Source organism: Narcine bancroftii, chromosome 4, assembly GCF_036971445.1.
Source record: "Narcine bancroftii isolate sNarBan1 chromosome 4, sNarBan1.hap1, whole genome shotgun sequence".
Classification (NCBI taxonomy): Eukaryota; Metazoa; Chordata; class Chondrichthyes; order Torpediniformes; family Narcinidae; genus Narcine; species Narcine bancroftii.
In genome coordinates, this window is record NC_091472.1 from 97630202 (window position 1) to 97649847 (window position 19646).

At 41.8% G+C, this 19646-nt stretch overlaps 1 long non-coding RNA gene across 3 annotated transcripts in view; it reads right to left on the reverse strand.

Annotated features, from left to right (window-relative positions):
• LOC138760874 (uncharacterized) overlaps positions 1-19646 on the reverse strand; it is a 195180-nt gene that overhangs the window by 41745 nt on the left and 133789 nt on the right. For 2 of the 3 annotated variants that reach the window (XR_011355924.1, XR_011355918.1), the window contains one exon: positions 10698-11614. The exons of the other annotated variant lie outside the window; for it this stretch is intronic. This is a non-coding gene — a long non-coding RNA (uncharacterized lncRNA). Of the gene's footprint in view, positions 1-10697; positions 11615-19646 lie in introns of those variants that run through there. 3 annotated transcript variants of the gene reach the window in all.

Below are 19646 nucleotides of genomic sequence, written 5' to 3' on the forward strand. Positions count from 1 at the left end.
AATGCCAGTACATATTTTCATGAATAAGGAGCCAAAAACTGTACCCCATATTCCAAATTAGCTTCACCTCTGCCTTATAAAGCCTGAGGGCACATCCTATTCTGCTTGATATGAATGTCAACATTGCATTTGCCTTCTTTCCAACCTACTCAGCCTGGAGGTTAATTTTCTTTAACTTAGACATACAGCACAATAACAGGCCATTTTGGCCCATGTGTCCATGCCACCCAATTTACACCCAATTAGCCTACGCCCTCAGTAAGTTTCAAACAGTAGGAGGAAACCAGGGCCCCCAGAGAAAACCCACACAGACACAGGGAGAATGTACAAACTCCTTACAAATGTCATGGGATTCAAACCCAAATCCCAATTGCTCGCGTTGCACCAACTGCTACACAGTTACCTTTCAAGAACTCCCAAGACTCTTTGCACCTCTGAATTTTGAATTTTCTCCCCATCCAAATAATAGTCTGCCCTTTTATTCCTTCTACCAAACTGCATGGGTATACACTTTCTCACATTGCATTTCATTTGCAACTACTTTGCCCATTCTCCTAATCTAGCCAAGTCTCTCTGAAGCCTCTGTTTCCTCTTCACTGCCTGCCCCATCTTTGTATCATCTGCAAACTTACCCATTTACTCCACAATCCAAATCATTGACATACAACTTTAAAAGAAGTGGCCCCAACACAGACCCTTGCAATGCACTGGTAACTGGTAGCCAGTCAGAATAGGATCCCTTTATTCCCACTCTGTTTCCTGCTGATCAGCCAATGCTCTACCCATGCCAGTATCTTCCCTGTAATTCCATGGGCTCTCATTTTGAGAAGCAGCTTTATGTGCAGCACCTTGTCAAAGATCTTTTGAAAATCCAAATACACAACATCCTCTCCGTGTTCTACATCCATCCTGCTTTGTGATTTTCAGAAATTTACATTAGGTTTGTCAGGCAAGATTTTCCCTTCAGGAAACAATGCTAACATTGGCTTATCTTGTCAGGCACCTCCAGGTACATCATAACCTCCTCGACAATCAACTCTAACAACTTCCCAACCACCGATGTTAAGCTAAAAGGTCTATAATTTCCATTCTGCTGCCTCCATCCTTTTTTAAATAGTGGAGTGACCTTTTCAATCTTCCATTCCTCCAAATCCCTTGTCGCTTGGAAGATCATTAGTAATGCCTCCACAATCTCTCTAGCTACTTTCAGTATCTGAGGGTGTATTCCATCTGGAGACTTATCTACCCACAGACCTTTCACCTTCCCAAGCACCTTCTATCCAGTGTCTGTGACTACATTCACCTCTCTTTCCTGACACCATTGAAAGTCTGGTATGCTACTAATGTCTTCCTCAGTGAAGACTGATGAAAAATACTCATTCAGTTCCTCTGCCATCTCCTTGTCTCTCAATTTCTCCAGCATCATTTTCTATCAGTCCTATATCTACTTTCACCTTTTATTCTTAAGACACTTAAAAAAGCGTTTAATATCCGTTTTGATTTTATTTGCTAGCCTCCTTTCAAAATTCATTTTTCCCTTCCTAATAACCTTATTTGCCTCTTGTATGCTTTTTAGAAGCTTCCCAGTCCTTTATCTTCCCACTAATTTTTGCTTCCTTATACGAGATGTGGAGCTCAATCTCGAAACACAGGCCCCTGTGGAATTAGTGAATACCTCATAATACTTCTGCTTATTCTAATACAGAACCAGCATTTACCACTTCCACCTGTTCATCTCTCAACATTGGAAGCTTTGGATGAGACCAATGAAGATTCCTGCCTCAAGTTAAAAATACCATTAATTTTGCTTGTTTGATTAAAAGGATGGCAGCAGTATGGATATTCAGAATATTCTATTCAGAGTTTACAAGCGCTATCAAACTGAAAATTAAATAGACAGAGGACAGAAATAGATTTCAAAAGAAGTGTGACTGACCCACTTTTTTTTATTACTACAGAGGAAGAGATCATTGGGTCCATGCAGGCACCTTCCAGAGCAGTGGCATCATTCCTATACCCTCTTAATTTCCTGCAGAAATAAACTCTATTCTCTCTTTTGATTCTTCTGCAGTTTTCTGACATGAAGGGTTAATTTACAGTAACCAGTCAGCCTACCAATGCATCTTTGGAATGAAGGAAGGATCCAGAGCACCTGGAGGAAACCCATTCAATCATGGAGAAAATATGCAAAATTCAGAAAGCACCAGATGTCAGGCTCTAACCATGGCACTGCCATCCTGTCCAATCCACTCCTTCCTTTCTGCCAAACCCTACGTTCCCTTGTGTGGTGTCATATATCAGCAAACCCAGATCTTTCCAACTTACTCATTGATAGTGTTGAACAGCTACTTCCACAGATAAATAGGCAATGATTAGGTGTTGGGTGGATGTGGGAGATTAATATTTGGCCCATAAATTTCCACCATCAGACATAGACACGATGAACATACCCAAATGCAAAGAGACTTGTGCAGGATAGACTGAAGGTGAACTTTCATGTTGAGATGGTGGGGAAGAAGGCAAATGCAATACTGGCATTCATTTCAAAAGGAATAGAAGTGCCACGACTTTGAAACCTCACCTGGAGTAATGCAAGCAGTTTTGGGCTCCTCATTTAGGAAAGGCTGTGCTGACATTGGAGACAAAGGAGGTTCATAAGAATGATTCCAGGAATGAAAGGGTTACATGAGCAGGGCCAGCATTACCATTAGTCAGCAGGCCAAGAGTGCAGACCTCAGAGGGGTGCAGTCAGGGTGTCCAGATGTCTAGTTTTAGGCTGGAAAGTCCGGCTTTTGACCCCCCCAGCACCTCCCCAGTCTCTGCTCTCTTCCACCCCTCCTCCTCCCCAGTCTCTGCTCTCTTCCCCCCCTCTGCCTCCCCAGTCTCTGCTCTCTTCCACCCCCCAGTCTCTGCTCTCTTCCCCACCTCCACCTCCCCAGTCTCTGCTCTCTTCCCCCTCCACCTCCCCAGTCTCTTCTCTCTTCCCCCCCTCCACCTCCCCAGTCTCTGCTCTCTTCCCCCCCCCCACCTCCCTAGTCTCTGCTCTCTTCACCCCTCCACCTCCCCAGTCTCTGCTCTCTTCCCCCCTCTACCTCCCCAGTCTCTGCTCTCTTCCCCCCTCCACCTCCCCAGTCTCTGCTCTCTTCCCCCCCCCCCACTCCACCTCCCCAGTCTCTGCTCTCTTCCCCCCCTCTACCTCCCCAGTCTCTGCTCTCTTCCCCCCCTCCACCTCCCCAGTCTCTGCTCTCTTCCCCCCCCCCCACTCCACCTCCCCAGTCTCTGCTTTCTTTCTCCCCCCACCCCTCCACCTCTCCCCAATCTCCACTTTTCCCTTTTCGGTCCCCGCTGCCCCATTTCCACCATCCCTTCACTCCCTTCCCCACATCCTCATTTGCTGTTCTTTCCTTCAGCATTCTCTGGCACTTCCTTGTGCAAATGCAGAAGGTAAAGGTTCCATTATTGTCACATAATACTACATTTAGAAAGTAACATACAAAAAGTCAGCACTTTGTCCTGTGCCCCTCACAGAAATGATGCCCCAACGAGGAAAAGGGACAATGTCCATCCTCTAAACTCTTCCTTTTCCAGCCAGCAGGGATCCCAACAGACCTTCCAAGTAACAATTCACAAGCATTGCTTACAATCTGGTGCATAGTATTCACAATTCAATCTCAACCACATCAAAGAAACTAAATTCAGTTTGGCGATTAGTCTGCAGTGTCTGTTTCATCAGTTTTCGTGTGTGACTGACCTATTTTTCAACTTAATGACATCCTTTCAAAAGTTGCACAATAAGACCTCCTGACAGTTCCCAGCAATTTTCTATTTTATTATCTAATGAAACACTTCAGTAAATGGAACACTGCTTTGAGCAGCTACCTGTGATCATATTTAAAGAAGTTTCATTCCCTCGATTATCATTACCATGTTAAATTTAAAATCAGCTGACTGGATGGAAAGTCTGATAACTAAAGAGAGACGTTTGCTTCACTAGGGATACAGGGAACTGCAGATGTTAGATCTGTAGCAAAAGAACTGAGCAGCATGAACGGGAGTTAAGGTATTGTCAACATTCCAGATCAGAACCCTTGTCCAGGACTGAGGAGAGAGGTGGGGAATGCAGAACCCTGAGTAATGAACAAAATGCAGGGGATGGCTCTATTCACCACAGTAGAGGGGAACCTGCACTCCCTGAAAAAGAACATATTGGATGTCCTGGAATGCAAGGACTTGAGCAGATCTGGTGGAGGCAGAAAATTGAGAGAAAGCTATGTCATCCTTTCAGGATATCATTTGAGAGGAGGCGTAGTCTAGGTCATTGTGAGAGTTGTTTGGCTTGAAGTGAGAGAAAAAAAATCTAGTCTTGATGAAGTCTGAAATGTTGACAATTCTTTTTCTCCCACTGATGCTGCTCAATCCATTGAGTTGCTCCAGAAGATTGTTTTTGCTGGCTGCATAAATCTGCCTCTCTTCCTGTGGATCACCCCATCCAGTGCTTCCATTAGGTAATCTCTCAAGCTCTCCAGAAATACTGCCAGCTGATCGCCGACAAACTGATCTCACTGATTTTTTCCATTTGCTGATCTTTAGAAAATGCTCATTTCCAACTTGATTCATATTAACTCCAAAATCTGCACAAATAAGAGCAGGACACACAATAATCCAGGCCACAGGCTAAAGATGTTCATGGGGAAAACACAGACACAATTGACAAGCATGAAGCAGGATTTTAAGTGAGTTTGGTGACATTCTGCCATACTGCATGTTGCTGTAATGTTTGGTGAACCAGCTTCCACTCACAAAAAAAAACAAATAAACTTTGTAACAGAAAAAGGAAATTCTCACTTCTGCTTCCTCTTCCTGGTTGAAATTGCCTGAAGCACATCTAAGCTCTTTGCTGTTCTCCTATATATCCACATCTCACTGCTCCAAAATGTGGGGTTCTTAACATACTGATAAAAGAAATCTGATTAATTCTGTAAATATCTTCTACGTTCTCCTTCTGCTCATTTATACTGCCCATTCCAAACATAAATTGGTCCCCTGTCATTATTTAAACACTGACTTAGACTATATTCTGTATTACTGCTACTGTCAAGGGCTTACACACAACCCAGGCCATTGCTTTTAAACAACAAAATCTGTAGCTGCTGGGTCAAGTGCAATAAACAAAAGCGCTGGAAAAACTCAGCAGGTCAAGAGAGAGAGAGAGCAAGAACATGTGAAGCCATGGACATTCGCTGACTCTGGGGGAGACTCTTTTGCTTTTCTTTCTCTGGCTGTAAGGTGTGCTGGGAAATTTCTGCTGATAGCAAATCTTTGTCTCCCAGTAGACTAAAGGAAATTTTGTTTTATTACATGACAATAAAATAATCATGAATCTTGAATAAGTCAATAACCAATGGTATTTTTAAGTCATTATTAACAGAAGTGCAGAAAAGAATCAATTTTACTGTACAGTGATTTGTTTGGAAGGGTTGTACTTGTACTTGAAGTAAAAACACAAAGCTGGAGAAACTCAGCAGGTCAGACAGTGTCTCTTATGTAGCAAAGCTCAAGATACAGAACCAGTGTTTTGGAAATGGTAGGCCACTGGAAGATCCCTGTCATTGATGAGAACAGAGTAAAGATGCTCAGTGAAGTGATTTCCCAATCTGTGTCTAGACTCTCTGATGTATAGAAGGCCACAAAGGGAGCACCAAATGCAGTAAGTCACTCCCAAGGGTACACGTGAAGTGTTGCTTCACTTGAAAGGCCTATTTGGGGCCCTGGACTGTGGTGAGGGAGGTGTTGGCACAAGTTGCATCTCCTGCGACCATGGGGAAGGTGGGGTGGGGGGGAATTGATGTGGAGGGATGAGTGGACAAGGGAGTTGGTGGTCCCTACGGAAGGTGGAGAGAGAAAGATGTGTCTGGTAGTGGGATCATGTTGTAGATGCCGGAAATTTCAGATAATGTAATGTGTTGGATGCAGAGGCTGCTGGGGTGATAGGCAAGGACAAGGGGAATCCTATGTTTGCTTGGGGACAGAGGGGGCCAAGGCATATGAGCAAGAAATGGAGGAGATGCGTGAGATCTGAGTTGATGGTGGTGGAGGGGATGCCACATTTGTGTAAGAAGACGAACATTTCTGAATTGGTTGCTGGGTTTAATTGTCTGTAATTTTACCAGCAGTGAATCACTGAATCAGAGAAGTGGGTTTTTTCTTGAGAGAAAAAAAACACTTCCCTGATTCAGTGCAGCTGAGGTACATAATTTGAAGAGGAATTGGATCATTGTTACTACTGGTATTTGACATGAATCTTGTATCTTTTGGACTCTCTCATTCTCTGTGCCAGAACTCTGTTTCATGGAGACTCCAAGCAATGCAGATGGTAGAATCTGGAGAAAAATAGAAACTACTGATGAACTTGGCGGGTTAAGCAGCATCAATGGGGTGGGAGGGTGTCGTCTACTTTCTAAATAGCCAATGGATTCTGAAATCAGCAGTGCAGAGGGATTTGGGAGTCCTCGTGAAAGATTCTCTCAAGGGTAACTTGCAGGTAGAGTCATTGGTAAGGAAGACAAATGCAATGCTCACATTCATTTTGAGAGGGATAGAATATAAAAGCAGAGGAGTAATGTTGAGGCTTTATAAGACATTGGTCAGACCCCATTTGGGGAATTGTGAGCAGTTTTGGGTTCGTTATCAAGAAAGGATGTGCTGGCATAAGAGAAGGCCCAGAGGAGATTCACAAGAATGATCACTGGAATGAAAGGGTTATCGTATGAGCAGTGTTTGGATCTGGAACTGTACTCATTGGAGTTTAGAAGCATAAGGAGAGATATTATTGAAACCTATTGAATACTGAATAGCCTGGATAGAGTGGACATGGAAAGGTTGTTTCTATGGTGGGGGAGTGTAGGCCTCAGAATACCAAAATGTTCCTTTAGCACAAAGATGAGAAGGAAATCCTTGACCCAGAGGATGGTGAATCAGTGGAATTTGTTGCTGCAGACAGCTGTGGAGGCCAAGTGATTGGGTATATTTAAGATGGAGGGTAATCAAGTTCAAATCAAGTTTAGCTTATTGTCATCTGAAAGTACAAGTACAACCCAACAAAGCAGTATTCTCCAGGCTTCGGTGCAACACACAACCAGACATGCAGAGAAATAATGCAAATGCAGGACAAATATAGATATAAAAATAAATAAATAAGTCTTGGATATTTAGTGTGAGAAGTTCCTTTGGTCATTCAGCATTTTCACTGCCCACGGGAAGAAACTGTTCCTCAGCCTGGTGGTGTTGGCTCTGATACTCCTGTATCTCTTCCCTGATGGGAGCAGCTGAAAGACGCTATGGGCAGGGTGGAAGGGGTCCTGAATGATTTTGTGTTCCCTCTTCAGACAACAAACCTGGTAAATCACATCTATCGGGGGGGGGGGAGGGGGGAATGGAGGCTCCAGTGATCCTCTCTGCCACTTTTATGGACTTCTGATCTATTTCTCTGCAGCAACCGTACCACACTATGATGCAGCCTGCCAGGATACTCTCAATAGACCCCCTATAGAAGGTTAACATAATGGTGGCCGGTAGCCTTGCCAACTTCAGTCTTCTCAGGAAGTGCAGTCACTGTTGCACCTTCCTGACAGCTGAGGAGATGTTGAGTGTCACTAGTTGCATGAACTGCAAGGAATGAAGATGCTACAGAATTGTTGTAGTGGAGGGTGGTCATTCCTGGTCCTCCTGAAATCTGTGATTATCTCCTTCGTCTTGTCCACATTGAGATTCAGGTTGTTACTCTCACGCCATTTCACAAGATTTTCCACCTCTTCATTGTTGCTGATGAGACAAACTACTGTTGTGTCATCTGCAAACGATGACACTGTTGGGGCTGGATCTGATGATGCAGTCATAGGTCAGTAGCATGACCAGGGCCAGGCTGAGGACACAGCCCTGAGGTGAGCTAGTGCTCAGCATAACAGAGCTCGATAGTCTGCTATTGACCTGTTAGCAAGTCCAGGATCCAGTTACAGTGTTGAGTCCCAGCAAGGACAGCTTTTCCACCAGTCTCTGGGGAATGATCATATTAAACGTCAAGCTGAAGTCATTGAATAGCAGCCTGGCATATGAGGCGTCGATCTCCAGGTAGGCCAGAACAGAATGAAATGGATCCAGTGTCTCTGGGAGGTGTGGTTTGATGCATTCCATCACCAGATGCTCGAAGCATTTCATAATGGTGGAGGTCAGTGCCACAGGGTGGTAGATATTGAGGCCAGTTATTGTCACCCGCTTAAATACCAGGATGATGGTGGCTGTCTTGAATCCTGTGGAATCGATGAACTGCTGCTGTGAGGTGTTGACGATGTCTGTGAATACCTCCATAAATTGTTCTGTGCAGTCCTTCAGTACTTGACCAGGTATGTTGTCTGGTCCTACTGCCTTGCGTGGGTTCACCTTGGATAGGGTTCTCCTCACCTTGGCTGTCATTATGCAGGGGACCTGTTCAACAGGGTGACCCAGAGCTTTCTTTGGCATTATCCTGTACTTCTCATCAATTTGCAAGGTTGACTTGTGATCTGTAATAGTCATTTTTTTGTAATTTTTTGTTTTTTGCACCGTGAACCATATCAATAACAATATATACAAGTGTTGATAATTAAGATATACCCAGTGACATTTCCTTTTCTTTTTCCCCCTTCCTCACCCCATAACAAAATAAGAATCAAAAACAAAATCAAATAATAAAAGCGCACAAAAAAAAGAAAAGAAAAAAAATCTTGTGTCATCCATATTTCCAAATTTAAGTCTTATCGGATCTGTAATGGTGTTGATCCCTTGCCACATGTGCTTCATGTCACCAATGTCGCACAGCTGTCTGTGGATCCTCAGAGCATACCCCTGCTTTGCCTTCTGGATTACACAGGAGAGTTTAGCCCTGGCTGATCTTAGTGCCATCCTATACCCTTGCCTGATGGCAGCATCACAAGCTCTGAGAAGGGCCTTCTGCATTCAACTATTGCTTCTGGTTAGCCCTGGTTGTGAAGCATTTGATCTCTGTGACATCCTCAATAAATAGATTCTTTATCGGGAAGGGAATAAAGGGACACATGGAGAAGGCAGGAGAATGGGGCTGAAAAGGATAGTAAATCAGTCATGATGGAATGATGGGACAGACTTGATGGGATGAATGCCCTAATTCCATTCCCTATGACTTATAGGTGGGTGGTGAAACAAACATTTCATGTGGAGAGCTATTGTAAGGAGGAGAGGGTGAGAGGGGTGAAGGATTGAGAAGGGTGTGGAGTGGAGTTTGGAGACAGAGCTGGATGATTCTGAGGTACCAGAATTGGAGTGAGAGAGAAGAGAAAAAAATCACTGCCACTGACAGGGTGAGGTGCAATACAAACCAGAGGTAGTCCACAACCCAATGGTACAAACTTCCTAGGCTCCCCTATATCTTGTTCTTCCAATCCAAACCCCCAGTCCTCTTTCCCCTTTTTATCCTCTTTCCTACAACATCCCCCTCCAGCCCCACCATTTTCATCCTTGTTCCATTCACCACTATCCACACTTGCACCTATCAGATCCCTTCAGCCTTCTGCTCCAATCTGACTTACCCCTTCCCTGATGGTGGTGTATTTATTTATCTGTCCTTATTTATCAGATCCTAGCACCTGTTGCTTTTGAAATTGTCAACCAGTGGTCTCCACCTTCACCCCTCTCTGGCTCATCTTGCTCCATTTGCTCCTTTTCTCTTTCCTTTCTTGCTCTCTGGAACTTCTGTCTACCAGCTCCATCCCAACACCTTCCTCATCTGTCCATCATCCTTCAGCCCTCCCTGGTTCACTCATCCCCTAGTGATCTGTCTCACCCCTCCCACCTTCTCCGTCTCATACTGGATGTCTCCACAATCAACCTTGAAGGGTTTTGACCAAAAACATCAACAATACCCCACTCCCTAGGCGCTGCTCAACCTGCTGAGTTCATCCAGCAGATTTTTCTTCCTCCAAATTCCAGCATCTGCAGTCTCTTGCATCTGTTAGACCATTAATCCTAATACAGAAATGTTGACATTTATTGTGAATGGTAACAATATCATGACACATGGAAAATAATGATAGAAATGAGTCATGTTTACATGGATTTATGACAAATTGAAGTTCTTTGAGGCTGTATGAAATGGAATAGATTCAAGAATCATTGGTTAAACTTTCCAATGCCTGGCATCAAGCTGAAGCATCTGTTCCTCTCTTATTTCACTTGCAAATGCATTGGGCCCCTGTCTCACCCCTCCCACCACTTCCTCCTTGGCAACTTCCCTATTTCACATTCAATCTTGATGAAGGGTTTTGATCTGAAAAGTGAGCAATTCCTTCTCTCCCCACAGATGCTGCTTGACCTGCCGAGTTCCACCAGCAGATTTTTGTTGTTGTTGCTGTGTTTTATAGAACTGCTTCTCAAAAATGCAGCTTGACAAAAGTATTTGGTAATCTGACTTAATAAAACATCTGGGGAACACACGCAAACATCTCTGATAATGATCAATTAGCCTGAGCTGATGAACTGATTGTGATTTGTTCCTTATGAATGAGGATTTCAATGCTTCTCACCAGTCCATGCATCTCATTGATTTGGTATCACAAGCGAGTTCCTCATTTTGTATCAAAAATTAAAGGAAATAATAGATTAGGCACTAACTGCATGTCTAAGAATGGTCATAGGTTTTCTTTGAATTTTTTTTTAATACAGTCCATAATTTATTATAGACAGGCTTACACCATTACTTCATCATTCATACACAAGGGAAATATTCATAGGGGTCCTACGTTAGGAATTCACTTCATTTATGTTGATGAATAACTTGGACTCCAGTGACTATCATTTAAAAATTTGCACGTCTCAAATTTTTTAAAGGTAGTTAACCGTGAGGAGAATGTTAGAATTGGGGAAGCTGAAACTGTGGAGAAAAGTCGATGAAGAGCTCTCACCAGAACTGGGGGAAAAGGAGAAAAGAATTGAATTCAAGAAAGGATGGGGGAGGGGTAGATTGGACAAGGAAATACCTCTGAGATGAGGATTACCAATGAAGTAAGTGGCAAATGTTTTCATAAACCTTCATTACATTCGAGCTCTGGAAGCTGACGAAAAAAATTAGAGGGAAACCCATGTGCTATTGTGTGACAAGATGATGGATGGCAGGAGGTAAAAAGGTCACTGCCAACTAATTTTTTATTTCAGCTGCAAAGTTTTTGAGTGAGGCTCTGTATTTGAACCTGCTCTGCTAATCCTGTTTATCCAGGACCACAGACACAAAGTTATTGAGCAGGTTTGTGATTCAATTAAACAGCCATGTAATTTTTTTTAAAATTATGCAAGCACTCATCATATTGCAGAAAAAGAAACCGTCTATGTTTTAGGTCCAGGATCCTTTGTCAAAACTTCCATATACATCTGGTGACTATGTGCTATGACCTCTTCAATTAACCTCTGTAAAAATAGTCTGGGTGGATCCATATGTAAAAGGTGCATCATTGGGTGTTGGGATGTGGCTGTTCCAGTTCAATGCAAGACACGTATTCAAATTCCATGACACAGTCATCAAAGGAGTTGAAGAGATTGCAGCTGCTGTAGCCTGGAGAGAAAAAAAACAGATGCTAGAGGAACTCTTCAGGTTGGTCGGTCGGCCCACCTGTCTCTTCATACAACCTGAGTGAGAAAATAAGTTGCTCACTAAAAGGCCATACATGGGAGCAGAATTTGGCCATTCAGCTCAGTGAGTCTGCTCCACTATTCAAATTATGGCCGATGTACATTTTCTCCAAATCCCATTCTCCTGCCTTCTCAAAACTTTGGACTTTGACAAATCAAGAACCTATCGACTTCTTAAAATGACCCAATTACTTGACTTCCACCACCATCTATGGAGCAATGAATTCCAGATTCACCACCTTCTGGCTGAAGAAATTACTCCTTATTTTCTTAAGAGTCGCCTTTTTATTCTGAACCTCCGTCCTCTGGTCCTGGGGTCTCCCACTACTGGAAACATCTTCTCCATGTCCACTCAATATTCAGTATGTTTCAATGAAATTTCCCCCCCCCCCCCCCCCACCATCCTTCCAAACTCCAGCAAGTGTAGACCCAGAGCCATTGAACGCTCCTCATACATTAACTCTCTCATTCCCAAGATCTTTCTTGGAAATCTCCTCTGGTCCCTCTCCATTTCTAGCGTATCCTTCCTTAAATATGAGGCCCAAAACTGCTCACAGTACTCCAAATCTGGTCTGACCAGTGCTATTCAAAGCCTCAGCATTAAATCATTGTTTTTATATTCTTGTCCTCTTGAAATAATTGCTAACTGTGCATTTCTCTTCCTAACTTGATTTAGTCTGCAAGTTAACCTTTAGGAAATCCTGATCTGGGATTCCCAAGTCCCTTTGGACTTCCATTTTCTGAATTATCTCCCAATTTAGAAAGTTGTCTATGCTTTTATTCTTTCTAACAAAGTGCATGATGACATTTCCCTACGCTATATTCCATCTGCCTCTTTGCCCATTCACTAATCCTGTCCAAGTCCCTCTGCAGATTCGCTAATTCCTCAGCTCTACCTTTCACCTATCTTCGTATCATCCACAAACTTGGCCACAAAATCATCAATTGCATCCAAATTATTTACATACAATGTGAAGAGCAGTAGACCCAACATCAACCCTTGTGGAACACCGCTAGTCACCGACAGCCAGCCAGAAAAGACCCACTTTACTCCCACTCTTTGCCTTCTACCAGTCAGCCAATCCCTATCCATGCCAGTACCCTTCCCACAATACCACAGGATCCTCTTTTGTTTTGCAGCCTTATGTGCAGCATATTGTTAAAGGCCTTCTGAAAATCCAAGTAAACAATATCCACTGACTCTCCTTTATCTGTCCTGTTAATTACTTCCTCAAAACCCTCCAACAGATATGTCAGGCAAGATCTCCTCTGGTGGAAGCCATGTTGACTTTGGTCAGTTTACTTTATGCTTTCAAGTACATTGAAACCTCATTCATAATAATGGGCTCTGGCATCTTGCCTCCCATTGAAGTTAATCTGACCAGATTATAATTTACTGCTTTTTCTCTCTCTCCCTTCATAGAGAGTGGAGTGATATTTGCAATTTTATAGTCCTCTGGAACCATTCCCAACTCTAGTGATTCTTGAAAGATCACTATTCATGGCTCTACAGTCTCTTCAGCTCCCTCTTTCTGAGGTATCTCACCCATGCGTCCCATCCAGTTCTTGTCCTTCATTCAGCAGCACCCAAAAAGATTTGGTCATTTTTGCATTACTTTTCCTTTTTTCCCCTTAAACTTTGACCACTGACCTGACACCATTCCAATGACACAACAATAACTTGGTTTTCTGTGAGGCACTTTGTGACATCCTGAAGTAGTGGTTAGGTGCTGCAGAAATGCACCTTTTTGAATTGGGGATAAGGTGAGTTTCAGGCTTGATAACAGTTGAATTTATTCTGTGCAGCACCACTCAGTGTGTTCGTGGGAGTTGAGGAGGACCGGTTGGAATGGCAGCTTAATTGTCTGAGCATCCATTAGACAGACCTAATAATCTGAAGCTAACCTGGGAGCATCATTAAACCATCAAAAGAGAATAAAAGCTAACCGACATATGGCATACTTGCTGAGATTATGCCTTCCTTGCACCAATGCACATAATCTCATTTGTCAAATTAATCATTGATACTTTCCAGATCTGTACATTCTCAAGATTTATCCAAGATTAGTGGCATTAATGGTGCAACAGAGTTATGGCTTCACTTGCTATTTTGCTCTCAAAATTCGATCCCATTGTTGTCACTATATACGGTGTTTGTATTTGAGACAAAGAATAAACTTCTAGCTGTTTGTTTTTTTTTGGTGAGGACAAGTCAAAGTTTTTATTCATTTACAGATTGTGTTTTGTACAATCTGTAATTAGGAAGTGACACTAATTTTCCACACTCTGTGATGTCATACTGTTGCTGTTTCAATGCTTAATAATGGTGAAGACTGTGGTTATCATGGCAAAATGTTCCACACAGGTATTTTTGTGAAAAACCTACTTAAAAATGTACTATCGATTTTCAGTCATTGGTCATTATCTGAGTAAGACAAATGACTGGTATGTTACAGCTTGTGTGAATTTGAACACAGATCATGCACAACTCTGACTGTTGAAAATCTGGACAGAAAGTCCAGCTACAGTGGATATTTCTGCTTTCTGAGTGGATATGAGTGTAACTCAAAGACTCTATGAATTAAATGTGGTGTGACAGAGTGGTGATTCAGTATAAATGAGTTACCTTGTTGTTTCTTAGTAACGAGATGATTTCATGTCTCTTTGGAAGTCCTCAGTTTTGAAGGAGTTGATCAGAATGGATCACAAAGGTCCACCAGAAACTGGGACTGTGGGCACTGCGTTCCTCGTGATAATGGTAAGAACCTTGTGCAAGGTGCTCTCGGTACTGTTGTGCATGGTGCAGGTGTGGCCCATCCCTTGCACCTCCGCTGTGGTAGTTTTCAGATTCATTTGGGGGCCCAAAATAGATAGGGTACAAAGGAGCGCCATTTATAAGTCGTCAGACAATGGGGGCAAGGGTGTACCCAACCTGGCCCTCATCGTATGTGGTTGCATAAAGTTGTGAGTGGAACCAAAATACAAGGGCACCAAGTGCCAATATATACTGAGATTCTACCTGTCCCCGTTGTTGTGAAGGATAGGCCTGGCCCCATTGTTGTGCAATGTCCCAGTTAGCTGGACTTCGCCACATCACCTGACCTTCATGGAAAAGTTTTTTCAGGACAACATCTTCGACCATTAGGCAGTGGTCAGCACAGAACGTCCTGTGGAAACTGAGAGAGGAGGACTTGATGGATCCAGTGGGATGGTTCCCTGAGCAGACCATCTAGGTCATCTGGCAGAATGTCTCATCGCCATGGCTAACAAACCAGCACCAGGATTTGGCCTGGCTGGTGGTGAGAGGAGTCTAACCAGTGAGATTTTTCTTGTACAACCAGAACATCACCCTCTACGCACATTGTCCTTGAGATGGAGTAGAGTTTGTTGAATGTAGATTCGCAAAGAGTGCGTGGAGAGGGATGCAGAGGGCTTTGTCACGGTTCATCCCCAGTGGCAGCGTGACAGAGGACTCTCTGATCTACTGACCGTTCTCAGGGACACACTCTGAGTCAGACATCCAGAACTGCCGGAAGACCATCAACTCAGTGAAGGATGCTCTTTGGTCTGTCCGAAACCTGTTCTATCAGCACACAGATGTCGGTTTGGGAATGCTGCCAACTGGTGCATTCCAGGCTGCAGGGGTACGTGCTGAGGGACACGCTGAGGCTTGGTGTGGGCACTGTGGGGAAGGAGCACAGTTTAGAGTCCTCCCATTACCAGGCACTGAGGGGCTGAGATTGAGGGAAGTAACGACAAGGTGTATAGTGATGGTGACGGAGTATTAAGTTGAGAATGTGAAATGTACATTGATGATTGACAGGATGTAAAAAGTTTTGTAGTTTTTTTTCCTGTATTGTAAATGATTTACCAGATATGATTGAAACTATGAACGTAAAAGTCTTGAACAGTTTTTTTTTTTCCTGTATTGCATAATTCATTGCGAATAAAGTATATTTTTGGAGAAAAATGTCCTCGGTTGTAATAATAATTAATAAATATTAAGGTTCCTTATAATCAACTAGTAAGTCACTCATACACCCAGTCAAAGTCAGAATGGCTTGTTCTGCTGCAGGCAAGAAGTTTTCTCAGCCTAAAGTTGCTCCACCTGAAATTGGTTTCTGCTTCCTCTTGCCTTGTGATTTCCTAAATCTTTTTTTAAAATTTGTGTTTATCCACTTGCCTTTTAGAAGGTGCTGTTGATTTCCCCCAACATTTCTAGAACTGTCTGTGAGACCCAGTGTTCATGTTACTATATTTTCTCCAACCTTTAAGATCACTTCAGAGCAACCAACCACAAGTAACTTTGCACTGGCCATGGACAACATAATCTTTGCATTCATTTGGTACACCATCATTTTAGCCCAACTTTGAAAGACTTTGTTCAGCATTCAGTGAAATGTGTGTACTTATCACCCATACTTCAACCTCTGGTCTCAGATCATTAAATCCTGCATTTCCAAGATCAAGATCACAAAAGCAGTCAAGACAAACGGTATATCTCTCACAATAGATCATACTGTAATTTTGGGCACATATCTTGGCCAGTACATTTAATGGACACATGCAAATTTCTGGTGTAGGTTGGCTTTTGTGAATCTTAAGTTCCATTTGTTGTTTTGTAGAATTAAATGAACAGAATGTCAGCTTTTGCAAGAGCTAAGGACAAGTTACATCAGACAAATGTAGGTCATTTTGCTGATTTCATCAGAGTTGGCCACTTCAGCTCTGCATTGGAGAGTAAGGTTTCAGTAAATATTACAGTCAACCCCAAATATAGTGTGAATATCTTTATAAGATAATGTTTCATCTTGAGCACAGTGGCATGAGTCATGAATATACTTTTTCAGGTAATTGTTTATCATTGGCAAAGTGCAATAAGACCATTTCAAATCCACTCCCTTCTTTTTACAATCATTTTTATGTTGTGGTTTATAAACACCATTGCAGGCCTTCTCTATGCAGCAATTTCATCTGCATTTAGTTGTGATCTAGTTTAGTTAACCTATAAATTGGAGGGTAAGCTCATTCAAAGTAAATAGGTGAAATGTCTTTTCACACATATAAGAAATTAATTTCTCGAAAGTGAGTCCACATAATTGCTTAAAATTCAGATAAATAATTGTAAGTGAAGAAAGAAAGGGGGGAGGCAGGGGAATTGGGACTGAAGATACTGGTATCAAAAGAATATAGAAAGTTTGCTCACCAAAATGCTAGACTTTTTTTAAATGTCACTTGACTTTGTTAAAAACAAAACATTTTAATTATGTGGATGATGAGAAGCAGTAAGTGAGGACAAATAAGAGGAAGATTGTGAAAGGATGTCTGGGGAACTGATGGGATTTAGGAGAAAAATTGATAAACTTAACTGAATTCTGAAACTTGATTAGTTTAGAAAATTCAAATAAAGAATGTTATTTTTACTGGAATTGAAACAAAACATGAACTAAAGCAAATATCTTTTGTGATAGCCAATCCTAACTGTTAATTTAAGAAATCTAAAATGAATCTCTTGTCAATCAACTCACTGGGTTGAGCCCCCAATGAGATAGCAACTTGAATTTGTAAGTCTATGAAGACAGAATAGCTGGGGTTCATCACAAAATGAGCTACTCTAGATCAACTTCTATGAAAAACAGTTCTCCCCCTCTCTTTGACTCTTCCTCTTTACCTGGCTCTCCAACCTTCTGCTCGCATCTCTGCTTCTTTCCCCCTTTATTTCTTGATAAAAGGTCAAGATCCAAAATGTTGACTGACTATTTTTGGGATGGATGCTGAGTTCTTCCAGCAATTATTTGTCTGCTCACGATTCCATCACTTGCAGCTCTTGAGTTTCTCTTTCACATTCTAAAATGTATCCTTATAGAAATAACTCGAATCAATTGTATTTGCAGAGGTGAATGGATTCATTTTTATTCCTGTTTTCTTGTACAAACTTACACTGTTATGTATGCTAGCAGGGCCAGATGTAAATGTGGTAAATAAATGCATAAATATTGTGTGGTAACACCCTTTCTTCCTCCAGTGATATACTTTCTGGTTCTAACTCCCATTCCCACACCCTCATATCTAAAAGTCACAATTTTAAATGTCACCCAGTTTAGTTCTCAGTGGAGCTGGTTCATGAATATGACATTTCTCTCTACAGAATGTCTTGAAATGCTACTCCATCAGGACATCACAAAGCCTGCAATTACACTTAAAACCAATTTAAATTTTAATTGCCTTCACCCATGCTATTAATATTAATTGAAATGTTTTTGATATAAAGTTTAAAAATAGATTATTCTCTGTATTTAAGATTCAGTCATAATTTAATTTTTTTTCTTGCAATTAACATTGATTCATATAGTAAGATATGGAATTTAATTCACTATAGAGGCAATTTACCTCAGTTCATGAATTGTTTCATTGCACTTAAACTTTCATAGATAATTAGAATTTTTCATTTGCCTTTGTTATATCCAAGATTATTTTAACATATCTGGTCACTCAGCCATAATCAGTGGAGACCATTTTGTCTGATCTCTGTAATGATAGAGTGCTAGTGATCCTCATGACCACTAGAGGGAGTTGGTGACTAGTTTGTGGCAGCTTTGGTTGGATTCATGATGGATGCTGCTACATGGTCTTGAGCCTTAAGTATAGTTGTTTTGGAAGAACCCAAGTTCCTTTATTACAATAAAAGAACACAATATGGTTCCAGGAGTGGAAGAAATGCCAGAAGTGTTCAGAGTGTATATCAGTCATTATCAGCAGAGATATGGAGATTGTTAAGACTCCTGATGGTAGAAATTGGGCTGGAAATGTTGACCACAAATGGAAGTTGTTCAAACAAAGATTTATGCTGTACCTGCAAGCCACTGGACATTATAGCAGACTTGATGCATGGATGATTGCAGTGCTACCTACTGGGGACTGCTATGGGCTGCTGGAGATTAGCTCATAGGTACCAGGTTTCAGAGCCAGGATTCAAGAGAGTGCTGAGAACAATAAGGGCTCCTGAAAAGTCTTGGGCTCTGAAGGCTTCCTGATTGTGTCGGAAATTTGGATCTGGAGCTTGGTTTACCAATAGATTGAAAGCAGTCTTTGTGGCTGCACGAGTGCTGAAGTTGAATCCACAGACATAAAATTACTCTGAAGGGTCTCTCTATTGTTTCTCTTTCTATCATTTTAAGGGCTGCTGGGCCACACTAAATGGTAGGTAGAAGGCAATTTCATGTAATGTGCTGTACTATTACAAGGAATTTTGAATCTTGAATGTGTCTACAAGTAAAGGAAGAGAGTTCCATCCTTAATGTTTTGTAATTTTATCCAAAATGGCTAATATATCATGGGTACATAATGGAAATGTGGGTCCATTAGCCTGAAGAGAAAGGAAGATTAATGTTTAAGATGGGATCTTTGTACTTGTACAAATCAGATTTACTTTGTAAATATATTGTTTAATCACCAGGGAAGCTGGAATTTATGAAATGTTTATGTCAAATTATATACCTAATTCAGGCATATATGACAATATTCTTTGTATACTGACTCAATAGCCTATCCTTCCACAGCATCCTCCATTTCTACAGGTGTGATACTATCCCTGATTAGAAATGTTACTTCCCCCTTTTTTTTAACCCTCCATCCTATCCTTTTTACAACTTCTAAATCTCACTATCTGTATCAGCCAATCTGTCCTTAAATCAGCCATCTCTGTAATAGCCACAAATTCATAATTTTATGTACTGATCCATGCTCTTAGTTATCTCCCTTATTCCTTATACTTGCATCAAAATAAATACATTTCAAATCCTCCAATTGATTATATTTATCCTCTCTTCATTCCCTGTCCTTCCTCAAAAACTCACGACACATTACATCAATCTTTCCACCATCTGCTCTATTCTCTGCCTTATTCTGGTTCCCATCCTCCTGCCAGTCTACTTTAAACCCCCCCACCCCCACCC